Source organism: Xenopus laevis, chromosome 5S (genome assembly GCF_017654675.1).
Source record: "Xenopus laevis strain J_2021 chromosome 5S, Xenopus_laevis_v10.1, whole genome shotgun sequence".
Lineage (NCBI taxonomy): Eukaryota > Metazoa > Chordata > Amphibia > Anura > Pipidae > Xenopus > Xenopus laevis.
The window spans coordinates 129,409,108-129,422,124 of record NC_054380.1 but is presented as its reverse complement, the minus strand read 5'-3'; the positions used below and the strand labels follow the sequence as shown (position 1 = coordinate 129,422,124).

The following is a 13,017-nucleotide window of genomic DNA, read 5'->3' as shown; positions in this document are numbered from 1 at the left end:
GCCAACTTCTTGATGAGACACTTGGGGGCAAATTTACTTATGGTCGAATATCGAGGGTTAATTAACCCTCGATATTCGACTGTCGAATATCGAAGTCGAAGGATTTACAGCAAATCGTTCGATGGAACATTCAAACGATTAAATCCTTTGAATCTTTCGATTCGAAGGATTTTAATCCATCGATCGAACGATTTTTCTTCGACTCAAAAAAGATTGCAAAGCCTATGGGGACCTTCCCCATAGGCTAACATTGACTTTGGTAGGTTTTAGGTGGCAAACTAGGGGGTCGAAGTTTTTTTTTAAAGAGACAGTACTTCGACTATCGAATGGTCGAATAGTCGAACGATATTTAGTTCGAATCGTTCAATTCGAAGTCGTAGTCGAAGGTCGAAGTAGCCCATTCGATGGTCGAAGTAGCCAAAGAAAACATTCAAAAGTTTTTTTTATTCTATTCCTTCACTCGAACTAAGTAAATGGGCCCCTTGATGATCAATAAGACAACTTCTTGATGAGACACAGGGATCTGTGAGTAAAGCTTGGGCTGCACAGCCCAGTGTTGACATATACAGTATGGCCACTCATAATCCATATTACATTGTGGTCTCAACCCATGTCCCATGGTATTTTATCTGTGGATAAAGTCTTCTCCAGGCAGATATCCATGAGACCAGGTGTGCCTTGCCACATCAGCTGGGTAGCCAAATAGTTTAAAGAAACACTCGTTTAGCAATCTTGCAGATTTCTCAATGGCACAGCTGCCCAGTCATCCAGACTAGTAACTTGAAACGGGTCACTAGTCTGGCTGACCCGAAACCTGCAGTGACATACAAGTTGACAACTGGTTGGGCAGGTTTGGATTCACAGGAAAGAGTGGCACAGTCTTCCCATTTTCTTACAAAATTGGATGTTTTTGTCCCAGTAGCTCCCTGATTCTGAGACTTAGTGTTGGAGCAGGCCGTTGGCTTCAAGACTGGACCTGGTGGATGTCTGTTTTCTTGTTGATTTGGATCTCTAGAAAATTTCATTGGAAGCTTTGGATTGACTTTTTCCTGTGAATCCAAGGAGGTAAGTTTTTTGAGCTGTTATTAGTGGTTATGGAGACATAATGGAACAGGCTTTACATGAATAGGCTTTACATGAACAGGCTTAGATTGCATATTTGCTGGCACCAGACTGAACAGCATTCTTTAGAAGGACTCTCTCTTTTAAAGGCAACTTGTGGAAGTCTTCCACCTTTTATTGCTTTAACATCAGCTGTGACATATTTTGCTCACTAAGGATTCCAGGCCTGGCAATTTCATTCTCAACCTCCTCAGATTGAATTCCTTGTTGCTGGCAGTTCCTATGTAGCTAAACTCTACTGGTTCTTCTACCTCTTTGCTGCCTTTAGTGTGCTTTTCAGCTTGGGGAGATTGGCTAAAAGATGTTGAGTCTCATCAATACTGCTGAGTTGGAGTTTTGAAATCAAGGCAGAAATGTTGGGAGAAGCAGCAGTTAGATGTTGGGTATTGCTTGGTGCCAGAGAAGAACATAAGGCTCATTATCTGCAGTGGGTGATGGGAACACCTCAGAATCTGTTTTGGAGTCTAATAAAGTCCTATTTGCTGCTGAAGAATCAGCATCATCAAACAAGCAAGTTGCAACCTTGTGTACATTGCCAGCGTCTCCTCAATCTTTCCTTAACTCCAGCGACGGCTGCTTTTCTATAATAGGTTTCGGACTCAGTTTGGACAACAGAGATGCAACATTATCTAGCTCATCCACAGCTTTGGGTTTGGGCTTGCTTTTCTTGCCTGTAAGAGAGAAGGTCATTTAATATCCTAATTATATGAATAATAGAACAGCTGCAGTTGCTTCTTATACAGCCGACAGCCTGATTGCACATTACGTCTTGCTAATGAGATGGTTTTGCTGTTGCAAGCACTTTATGGTTAGGATGGCCCCTTCCCAAGGCAGCACATTACAAAGTTATTCGGAGTTTCAGCATTACTTTAACAGCACCATTGTATTACATAAAAAGGGAAAGGTAGGGGAAAGGCAGCAAGTTTTCTTCATAATCTGTTAGTTGGCAAAGGCAGCAGGTCAGCATCTTGGGATATTATACAAGTTATACATTCAAATTTCAAAGCAAAAGAACATTTGCAAAATTAAGGGAATGTAAACCCTCAAAAATCTTTTTGCAGTTCCTTTACTGGATCACCAAACCAATATAAAATAGAGATCAGCCACACAAGCTATGGAAACAAACACCTAGTGGAATAGTAACACACAGAACAAGCAGGGTGTTATAGCACAGTTTAGTGTGTGTCCGAAATCATAGAAAGTCTATGCACAGATTTTTCCGTGTGTTCTAAAGTGCTGTAGTGCTTTCTATTAGAATAGAATAAAATAAAACAAAGGGCTTTAGTGCTGGACACACACTGTTGTACTGAGTATTAACAATATTTAGATTGAGGTTCTGTTATTGGTTTGTTTTTCTCCATAGCCTGTGGTGCTGATCTCTAATATATATATATCTATATATATAGAAAAATGGCAAAAAAGGACCAGCACTCCGTGTTCCAAGAAAGTCAAAATGGTTTATTCAAAACTCACAGTGTCTCCAACGTTTCGACCCTCTTTGGGGTCTTTATCAAGGATAAAGTGCTGTGTTTTACAAATCTTTAAATACCCACAAACCCTCCACAAGTGACGCCCTGAAGTGACATCATAACCAATCAGATTATTCAATTATGTCGTTATATCACAGATGTAGAAAATTTTAAAATCGAGTGAAAAAACATCTTTCATTAAGACATATGTGCATAAATATATAAATATATAAATACATAAAAATGTAGATGTGCAGTTATATAAAAAATCTCATATAAATGAAAAACCACCACTAGGTGTCACCTCGATATCAGGTAATGAAAAATCCGTGTGTCCAATCCATTTAAAATCACTTTAAAAGTCCCAATACAGCTCACTACATTTCCAGATACAGCAAATACAATGTAACATCATCTGCAAAAGAAGTTTTTTTGTTATTATGTATCTCTTATTTATGTTTCACTTCTGTATCAATAAACTTTTTTATATATATATAAAGTCTCCATATATTGTAAATACATAGTAACTGTCTGGATGGGAGAGAAATTTTTTGTAACAGGTAAAAGTAGCGTTACAGCAAAGATGTATTTCAAGTTAGGAAACAGCTTAAAACTTGTTGTCCATTCAATCCCTTTGGCGCTACACAATCCAGCTCATTTATCCAAAATGCTTCCCGTTTTAAAAGTATAGTATTGTAATCACCCCCTCTCACTCTCTTGGGCACTTGCTCTATCGGCATGCATCTAAATGATGCCGGACTGTGCTTGGCCTCGGCCCAGTGTTTTGCCACAGGTTGCTGGGTGATATCCTGTTTTTTATTACTGACCACTTTATCCGGGTTTAATGCAGCTCGTATGCTGGACCTGTGCATCGCCATCCTTTCTTTTAATTGTCTAGTGGTCTTGCCACAATAGACAAGGCCACATGGGCACTTGATAATGTAAACTACCATCGTAGTGTTGCATGTCATTCTTTGTCTCACCATATATCGTTTCCCTGTATGAGGGTGGGAAAAATGCGTTCCCAGTATCAATGACGTACATAAGATGCAACCCGAGCATTTAAATACCCCTGGGCGTTGTGTCAGAAAATGTTGTATTTGTGGTTTTTGGTATTTTTGTACAGGGTCTGAAGGACTGAGTACTTCCTTAAGATTACTTCCCCTTCTGAAGCTAAATTTGGGTTTTTTGGGGAGCTTCTTACAGATAGACTCGTCTGCCATCAAGAGCTTCCAATGCATTGTGACACTTTGTTTAACCTGTGCACTGTACTCTCCATATTTACTAACATAATACATGTCATTTCCAGTCGATTTTTTAAGGGCATTGGATTCACCATCTTGTTTCATTACTTCATTCCGATCTAGTGATCGGGCCCAATTTTTCGTATCCATTACCAGTTTGTTGGGATATCCCCTAGCCAAAAATTTAAGACACATGTCATTCAAATCAGTCTCCCTTTTTGTCAACTCACTATCAATACGCACAACCCTAAGCATCTGTGACTTCGGTAATGAGTTCAACAGATGCCTCGGGTGGTTGCTATGATAGTGCATTAGGGTGTTACGGTCAGTCGGCTTCACATATATGCATGTCTGTAAACCTCCATTTTCCTTATAGACAGTTACATCCAAAAAGTTAATTTTGTGCGAATCATATTGTGCCGTGAATTTCACCGGACTATCTATAACATTCAAATGCTCTGCAAATTCCACCAAATCTTTCATAGGGCCCATCCACAGAAAGAAGATATCATCTATGTACCTCCTGTAGAACGCCCCATACTGTCTGAACATGGGGTTGCACAATATGTAATCATTCTCAAATTTATTCATATATGCATTAGCGTACGCCGGGGCTACTTTCGAGCCCATGGCTGTGCCCGTCCGCTGAATGTAATATGTTGTTTCGAATTTGAGATCTATATATATATATATATATATATATATATATATTTATATATATATGGAATATTATGCTACAAATACCGCATCACAGAGTAGCAATAAATTGTGAGTTTTTTTTTTACCATAATCAACATGAATTACAGAAATACAGCAAGGAGGAAAACAATATGGCAGATCCAATCAATTTGCACAAATCCAGAAAATAAATGTTATATTCTCATACTAAGCTTCCACCCCCCCCCCCCCCCCCATTAGAGCTCATTTTACTCTATATAACAAATGTACATTTCAGCTTATTCTCCTCTACCTATTACTTCTCCTTGTGAAACAGGTTTACTACTAGGGGGTAGGTTTACTACTACTACTAATACTAGGTTTACTACTAGGGGGTAGGCGGCTCAGAAGAGAGATTCTTCCTCTATCATCACCAAAGGAGACTGAGCAGGATGATCATCAGCAAAATCATAACCATCTGGAGCATAAAGCCTTCACATTTACCAGGTGATACAGGTATGGGACCTGTTATCCAGAATGCTTAGGACCTGGGGGTCATTCTGTAATTTTGTCATCCATAAATAAACATTAAACAAACCCAATAGTCTGGTTTTGCTTCCATAAGGATTAATTATATATTAGTTGGGATCAAGTCCATGTTACTGTTTTATTATTACTGAAAAAAGGGAAATCATTTTTAATGAATTATTTGATTAAGATGGAGCCTAGGGGGCAAATTTACTAAAGGGCGAAGTGGCTAATGCTAGCGACAATTCGACAATTTACTAACGGGTGCTGGCGTAAATTCGATAGCGAAGTAGACCTACTCTAGCGCTACTTCGCACCATTACGCCAGGCGAAATTGCGCTCTGATGAAGGGAAGTAACTACGCTAATTCACTAACTGGCGAAATTACACCTGGGGAAGTGTGGCGAAGTGAAGCGCATAGTGAATTTGCCTCTATGGGAGATGGCCTTCCCGTAATTTGGAACGTTCTGGATAACAGGTTTACAGATAATGGATGCTATACATGTACCAAGAATGCAGGTGGACACCTGGATTCTTTTTTTTTTTTGAAGGTGAGAATGTGCCAGTGTACCAGAGGAGCAGCAGCTTAGAAACAAAAAGGTGTGTTTCTGGCCTACAACTCCCAGCATTCCCCAGAGGTCTCTACACTTGCAAGATCTTATCCAAAAAGCCCCAACCATCTCCTTGCTGTTTTGCTCTTCAGCAATATGAGAGCCAGAGTTGGGTTGGTTGTCCCCTTCATTACATGGATTTCACCTCTACTCATTTTCCCATCTACAGTTGCATAAGGATTAGAGACTATGGGGGCAGATTTACTAAAGGGTGAAGTAACTAACACTGGCGATGATTCGCCAGCATTACGGCTTTCAGGCACTACGCCAATTTACTATTGGGCGCAAGCATAACTTCGCTAGTGTAAGAGGCAGACACTAGTGATCATTTGCACTTTCGCTTGGTGAATGGACGTTATTCCGCAAATTCACTAAAATACAGATTTTACTGAACGTTACCTCTTTCTCCAGCTCAGACCAGATGAAGTGCATTGGAGTGCATTGATCTTCCTCAATCTTCTGTTACTTACATCATATTTTTAGTTTCTAAGTCCCAAAAAACACTGGTGTCTTCCTTTTTTCAGAGTGATAGCCTTAAAAACATTTTTGGGTAACCAAATTTTCTCTGTTAAGTAAATTTACCCCTATACCTGGTTTCACCCACTCAAGGACTTCCATTCCTGATTCTTGTCTGGCACTGCCAGAGAAGAGTTTTGCCAGTACATTTCACCTTGCAAAGGGAACTCAGGACCTGAGTTGGTAAGCTGGTACAACCTTGGCACCAGGGGGGTCGCCAAGAGGGTGTTACATATATATATATATATATATATATATATATATTATACATACATATATACACATGCACAAACACAAGTTGCACTTTAGGATCTAGTGACAGAGCTCAAAAAACAGGCTGACTTTCCTGGTCCCTTTCTCCATTCTACCCAAGTGCGTTAAAGCTGCATGAAGGGAGCCGTCAGAGGTGAGTGATTCTATTGCAAGTGGAAAGCTCCTCCTGGGTAATTAGCACTTGGAAGCACATCATTATGAAGGTGCTGTCCACTTCTCACAGGTATGAAACACAGATTTATGGGAAATAAACTGCTTCCAGATACATGGCCTGGCTGGTTCTGCATGGTTACTCCTCTGTGTCCCATGCACTGGGTGTTCTGTTGGATGGCACCCATTATTTATGGCTTAACCTGGAGCCGGCACTAATGTGAGTCTGGATGTAAAAAGGTCCGATTGGGGAAAAAAAATTAAAATTGGTTTATTAGGGTAATTAGGTGATTGGAAAAACATTGTCAGCTTTTAGCATCCTGTATTCAGATGGGTTTAATACATGGCAGCAGCCATATTGCCCCAATGCTCTCACCTGTTTAGCATCAATGTGTGCCTCAGACATTCACAGTCCCTTTTATTCACTGGGTTTTTTACAATTACTGCAGGTATTAGAGTGCATAACTAGGGTTGCACTTGATCCATGTTAATGTTGGCCCAGTAAGAATGATACTTGATGTCGGTGCTATAAATAGGGAGGGTAGTTCAGTAATAGAGGCAGGGCAGCCAAACTGGGATAATGCCTGACAGTAAGGGTAGAACTACAAGGACGATTTCCATGCGTTTTCGTCGGATCTGACAAGCTGCGCCAAAACGCAGGCGTCAAGTTGGATGCGTCAAGAAATATAAATGTCGGATGGTATCGCAGCATTCATCTGACACGACTGTCGCATGCATGCTGAATGCTTTGTATTTCTTACCTTATTTTCCGTTGCATCCGACTTGACGCCTGCGTTTTGGCGCAGCTTGTTGGATCAGCAGAAAACGCGTAGAAATCATCCACGTGGTTCTACCCTAATAGAAAAATAATGGAGGATTCTGCCTAAATGATATTTCTACCCCTGATAAATGCCAGGCCTGGCAGGATCCCTGATACAGGTATGGGATCCGTTATCCACAATGCCTGGGGCCTGAGGCAAGGGGTCCTTCCATAATTGGGATCTCCATACCTCACATCTACTAAATCATTTAAATATTAAATAAACTCAATAGGATTGGTTTTCCTCCGATAAGGATCAATTACTGTATATAATACAAGGTTCTGTTTTATTATTACATAGAAAAGGAAAATCTTTTTTTTTTTACATTTTGAATTGATTAAAATGGCCTTTCCAGTTATTCAGAACTTTCTGGATAACAGGCTTCTAGGTAACGGATCCCATACCTGTATTTTATCAGGCACTTTTCAAAGGAATTAAAAATAGCCTAAAAGTGAGCATTCTCGTTATTTGCACATCAAAATAAGCGTATGCAGTATATACAGAAAATCCAACATCTAAATGTAAGTTAAAGGGGACTTGTCATCCGAAATAAATATTCCAAATCTTATTTTATCATGTTTGTCAAGCAAAATAAAATGTAATTACACTGTATACATTTTTGAATATTGTTTCCTTAGGTCTGGGAAGTCATAATTATAACAAGCAGGCAGGAGCCATTTTGTGGACACTGTTATTAAGACAAGTCTTGTATCATCTCAGAATTGTTTGTGCACCAGAATGGGGGACCTGATGTCCATCCCCATGTCCTGGTTACACAATTAAATGGTGAAGAGAGAGGGGGGGAATGTAGGAAGTGCAGTTACATCTAGGAAGTGCTGAATGGAAAGTGAAAGTAATTGTCTAAGGCATAGAGGCGGGGCAGGCAATATTTGATTGACAGCTGAGATTATTATATGAGTTTACAACAGCTATAGATGCTTTCATAAAAAAAGAATTTGGATTCCATGTCTAATTTAAAAAGGACTTTTATTATACAGATTTTTATGTCTGGGTGACAGGTCCACTTTAATGAGAGGAATACGCGTTTTTAACTTTGGACTAATGCAGATGGGGCTGCACATAAAGTGTGATCCATACTAACCCATAATTACAGTGATAGTTCAATACCTGGTGTACTAAATACCCCATTTGTGCAGCAGATGGTTTCATAGATCCATGACTAGAATCAACATGGCAAGAGTGAATCCCAATAAGTCAAACAGAGATTTTACAGTTACAGGATCTATTATCCAGAATGCCTAGTCTACTCCAAAAAAAAATCGAATAGGACTGTTTTACCTCTGTATGGTACAGGTATGGGACCTGTTATCCAGAAAGCTCGGGACCTGGGGTTTTCCGGATAACGGATCTTTCCGTAAATTGGGTCTTCATGCCTTAAGTCTACTAGAAATTCATTTAAACATTAAATAAACCCAATAGGCTGGTTTTGCTTCCAATAAGGATTAATTATATCTTAGTTGGGATCAAGTACAAGCTACTGTTTTGGATTATTTGGATAAAATGGAGTCTATGGGAGGCAGCCATTCCGTAATTCAGAGCTTTCTGGATATCGGGTTTCCGGATAGGGGATCCCACACCTGTACTGGTAAATGCATCCCCATTTACTTTGCCTTCCCATAAAGATTGTGTCCAAAGGGGACTCTTAGACTTAAGGTGGCCATACATGGATAGATCCGCTCGTTTTGGCGATGTCGCCAAACGAGCGGATCTCCCTCCGATATGCCCACCTTGAGGTGGGCAATATCGGGCAGATCCGATCGTGGGCCCTAGGGCCCAACGATCGGATCCTAGCATTCGGCAAACGGGCGGTCGGATCGCGGGACCGCATCAACGAACAGATGCGGCCGCGATCCGACGGGATTTTTAAACCCATCCGATCGAGATCTGGCCGACTTTCGGCCAGATCTCGATCGGGGAAGCCCGTCGGGGGCCCCCATACACGGGCCGATAAAAGCTGCCGACACAGTCTGTCGGCAGCTTTTATCGGCCCGTGTATGGCCACCTTAAGGAAGGGAGTAATTTCCCACTTCCTGGGTCATTGTATAACTCATACCACTAGGTGGCAGTGTGCTATAATATATAATGCCTGAGCCATGTGGCTTCAGGGTATTCTGCCAGAAGCTTTGGTCAGGGTGGTTACCTGAACCTCTCCTAAATGGATTAGATCCATCATTAGCCAGGACTAGTGAGGACTGCCATATAATGTAATAGTCTCTCTAGGAGAGAAAGTCAGATTAGGGCTACCTATATTGAGCAGCTTTTGGCTCCACCGAGGAATGATAGAAGGGATTAGAGCCCAAAGGCATTGTGGCCTAGTTAGAGCAAACAGGAGATAGAGCAATAGGGACTGAGATAGATCCACCCTGGGTATCCCATAAGAAGTGTCCCCAGAGGAAACAGGAGAAACACTGCATAGACAGATATTCCCCTCTCAAACACTATTAGAGGGACGACTCTGAAATTGGTCTGCATTGTATAATATGCTCTGTATCACATTACTGTTTACTGTGGATCTCTGTTAATAAACCAGTTCAGTTATTGTTGGAAGAAGTATACAAGGGACAGAAAAGAATGACCCCCGATTTGCACCGTCCCATTTATTATTCAGTAAATCCCATGACAGGAGGTAAAACGTAAAACGTAACCTTTATTAAATTAGTTAAAATCGACCAAAGTGAAAGAAATTATTTAAAAATACAAAAAGGAGGAGCGCATCATTAACTGTATGCAGTGATCTAACCCCAGAGCTCTAATGACTGATCATATCCGGCCTATTGAGATCATGTAGAGTAAATCATTCATGGGATAGACTGCATCATGTCCTATACATCATGCCTAAAGACATCTGTAGTGGTACTCAGTACCCGAAGGGTTAATACACTAATATGTGCAGAAGGAGTTATATGGGCAAGAACTGTGGACAATGTTACTATTGAGCCTCCACAGTATCCGCAACACCCTATATGTGACAGAAATGTGAGAGCCAGAGGTCTGTCGTAGAGGGTTAAATAATCAGCGTTGCCCCAGTGTGACCACTACAGTGTCATTCACCCGTCCTAACACGGTATACCCCCCAGTATTACTGGCGGGTCCGCAATAACGTCAATAGCGACGCAAAAGGAACTTCGTTACAGTAAATGCGCTACCTGCCTAATTGAGCTAAAATAACTGAGAGGCGCCTGACGCGCGTTTCACTCGCACCCGCGAGCTTTGTCAAAGGCAATCTGCGGCGCGAAGAGTAGTGCATGTATATATAGGCACGGAAAAGCCGTTACAATTCAAATCAACCAATGCGCATTGGTCTACGAGTCATCAGCCAATGCGCACACTACTGGAGGCTCATGGGGAGGAGCAAGTGCTGCTCCTTCAGTGTCCCAATATTCGCCTGTCTGTAGCTGACATGCTAATTTCAATACAAAGTATCTATTTATCAGTGTTTGAGGGAGATAAGTGTTACAGATTTATGATTTATTTGTAACATTTCCTTTAGGCACGCTAACAAGTATCAGATAGCAGGGAGATGGATATTTAATGTATGACCAATCACAATAGATTTAACATTGCGACCAGACTATCTCTTGACATATATTAATCAAGAACAAGGGGCCATCCTAGACTACATCTTAGAGAGCAATGCAAAGTCATGGATATTTAAATAAAAATATTCATGGTAATACTCTCATTCATACCATCAGGGCCCATGGCATGCATGTTAAAAATCCACTCACTCTCTTTGGCCAAGAGGGATGATTCCAAATCCCCTCCCCTAATTCCAAGAGATATTTTGGATAGTCCAGTTACAAGAAGACCTTTACTATTGTGATTGTGACATTCCAAAAAATGTCTGCTCACTGGTGGTAATTTCTTTTCCAATTTGATCCATTCCAATGCCCTGTCAATGCTTGTCACATGTTCTAGTATCCTTTTCTTCAGGGCACGGTTTGTTTTTCCAATGTATATTTTCCCACAGGGACAGGTCAGCATATAGATCACACAGTCAGTATTGCATGTAAAGCATTGAGTGATGTTGTGTCGTTTGCCAAACCTATCAATAACCGATGATGTGTTATGCATATATCGGCAAGCTCTGCATTTACCACATGGGAATGTACCTGTTCGTGTCGTTTTATTATTCTGTTTACCAAAATGGCTCTTGACCAATCTATCCCGAAGGTTGGGTGCCCTACGACAACATGTCAGTGGTCGTGGTCCCAGTACATTAGATAGAACTGGATCTGTCAATAAAATGTGCCAATGCTTCTTAAGTATGGAATCAATATATGGCCATTGTTTGCAATAGGTACTAATAAAACGTACTGTCTGTGACTCTCGATTGACAGAATTCCTAGTTCTGTTGAATAAACTGTCCCTCGGGGTCCTAAGGGCCCTTGTATAGGCTTTCCGAATCAATGTCAGGGAGTAACCCCTTGCAATCAAACGTGTGGTAAGTTCATTGGACCGTGCCTTAAAAGTGGTAGTATCTGAACAGTTGCGTCTCAACCTAATAAATTCACCTGTTGGAATGCCCTTCTTGGTTGATACTGCGTGGTGACTCTCAAAGTGTAAAATGGAGTTAGTGGCCGTGGTTTTCCGAAATAAATCGGTAGAGATAGAGCCATCATCATTTAGTGTGAGAGTAATGTCCAGAAAATCAATACTACGATTACTGATGGTATGTGTTAATCTGACATTCAGGTTATTATCATTTAGTGCCAGTATGAATTCATTGAGTAATTCCTGGTTACCAGTCCATAGAAATATCAAATCATCAATGTAACGGTACCAGGATGAAATAAAAGGTGTGAATCGGGACATTTTATCACCAAAGACCCAAAAAGCCTCCCACCAACCCATAAAGAGGTTCGCATAGGTGGGTGCAAATGCCGCCCCCATCGCAACCCCTCGTACTTGCAAATAGAATTTCTCATGGAACACGAAAAAGTTATGGCTAAGACAGAACTCAATTAAATCGGCCATAAAATCAATATATTCACTGTCCCAGTCACTTTCAGTTTCCATGAAGAATCTTGCTGCGCGTAAGCCATTTTTGTGCGAGATGGAAGAATACAATGACTCCACATCACAGCTGACCAAAAGAGTACCTGGATCTGCCTTCACATGTTGGAGTTTGTACAATAAGTCTCCTGTATCTTGAATATAGGAGGGAAGATTTACAACAAATCTCCTCATTTTTGAATCGATATATTGGCTAGCCTTCTCACACAAGTTGACATGCTTGACAAAGGGGACCACCCCGAAACGTTGCATCGTGTGCAAATAAACATACGCAAGGTTTATCCTGCTTGAATATGCTGTGAGTGCCATTGCTTTCTTCTTTTGTTTTCTCACACAAGTTCCCATTACCCGATACAATTGGACGGCCAGGTGGTTTGGAAATGTTTTTATGCACTTTCGGCAGCATGTAAAACGTAGGGGTGACAGAAAATACATTTAGTAGGGCTTTGTGTTCACCTTTGCTAATAAGACCAGTCTGGTGGCTATCTGTAATGAGAGTATTATACATAGCTCATTAAAGATGATAATGTACATAACAGAACTATACTTAATCCATTATCTTCCAATTTGGACCCTATGAATCCATATG

At 40.8% G+C, this 13,017-nt stretch overlaps 1 pseudogene; it reads right to left on the bottom strand.

Moving 5' to 3' along the window:
- Positions 1-385: 385 nt before the first annotated feature.
- On the bottom strand, positions 386-12,305 carry LOC108717603 (annotated as a pseudogene).
- Between the last annotated feature and the right edge of the window lie 712 nt (positions 12,306-13,017).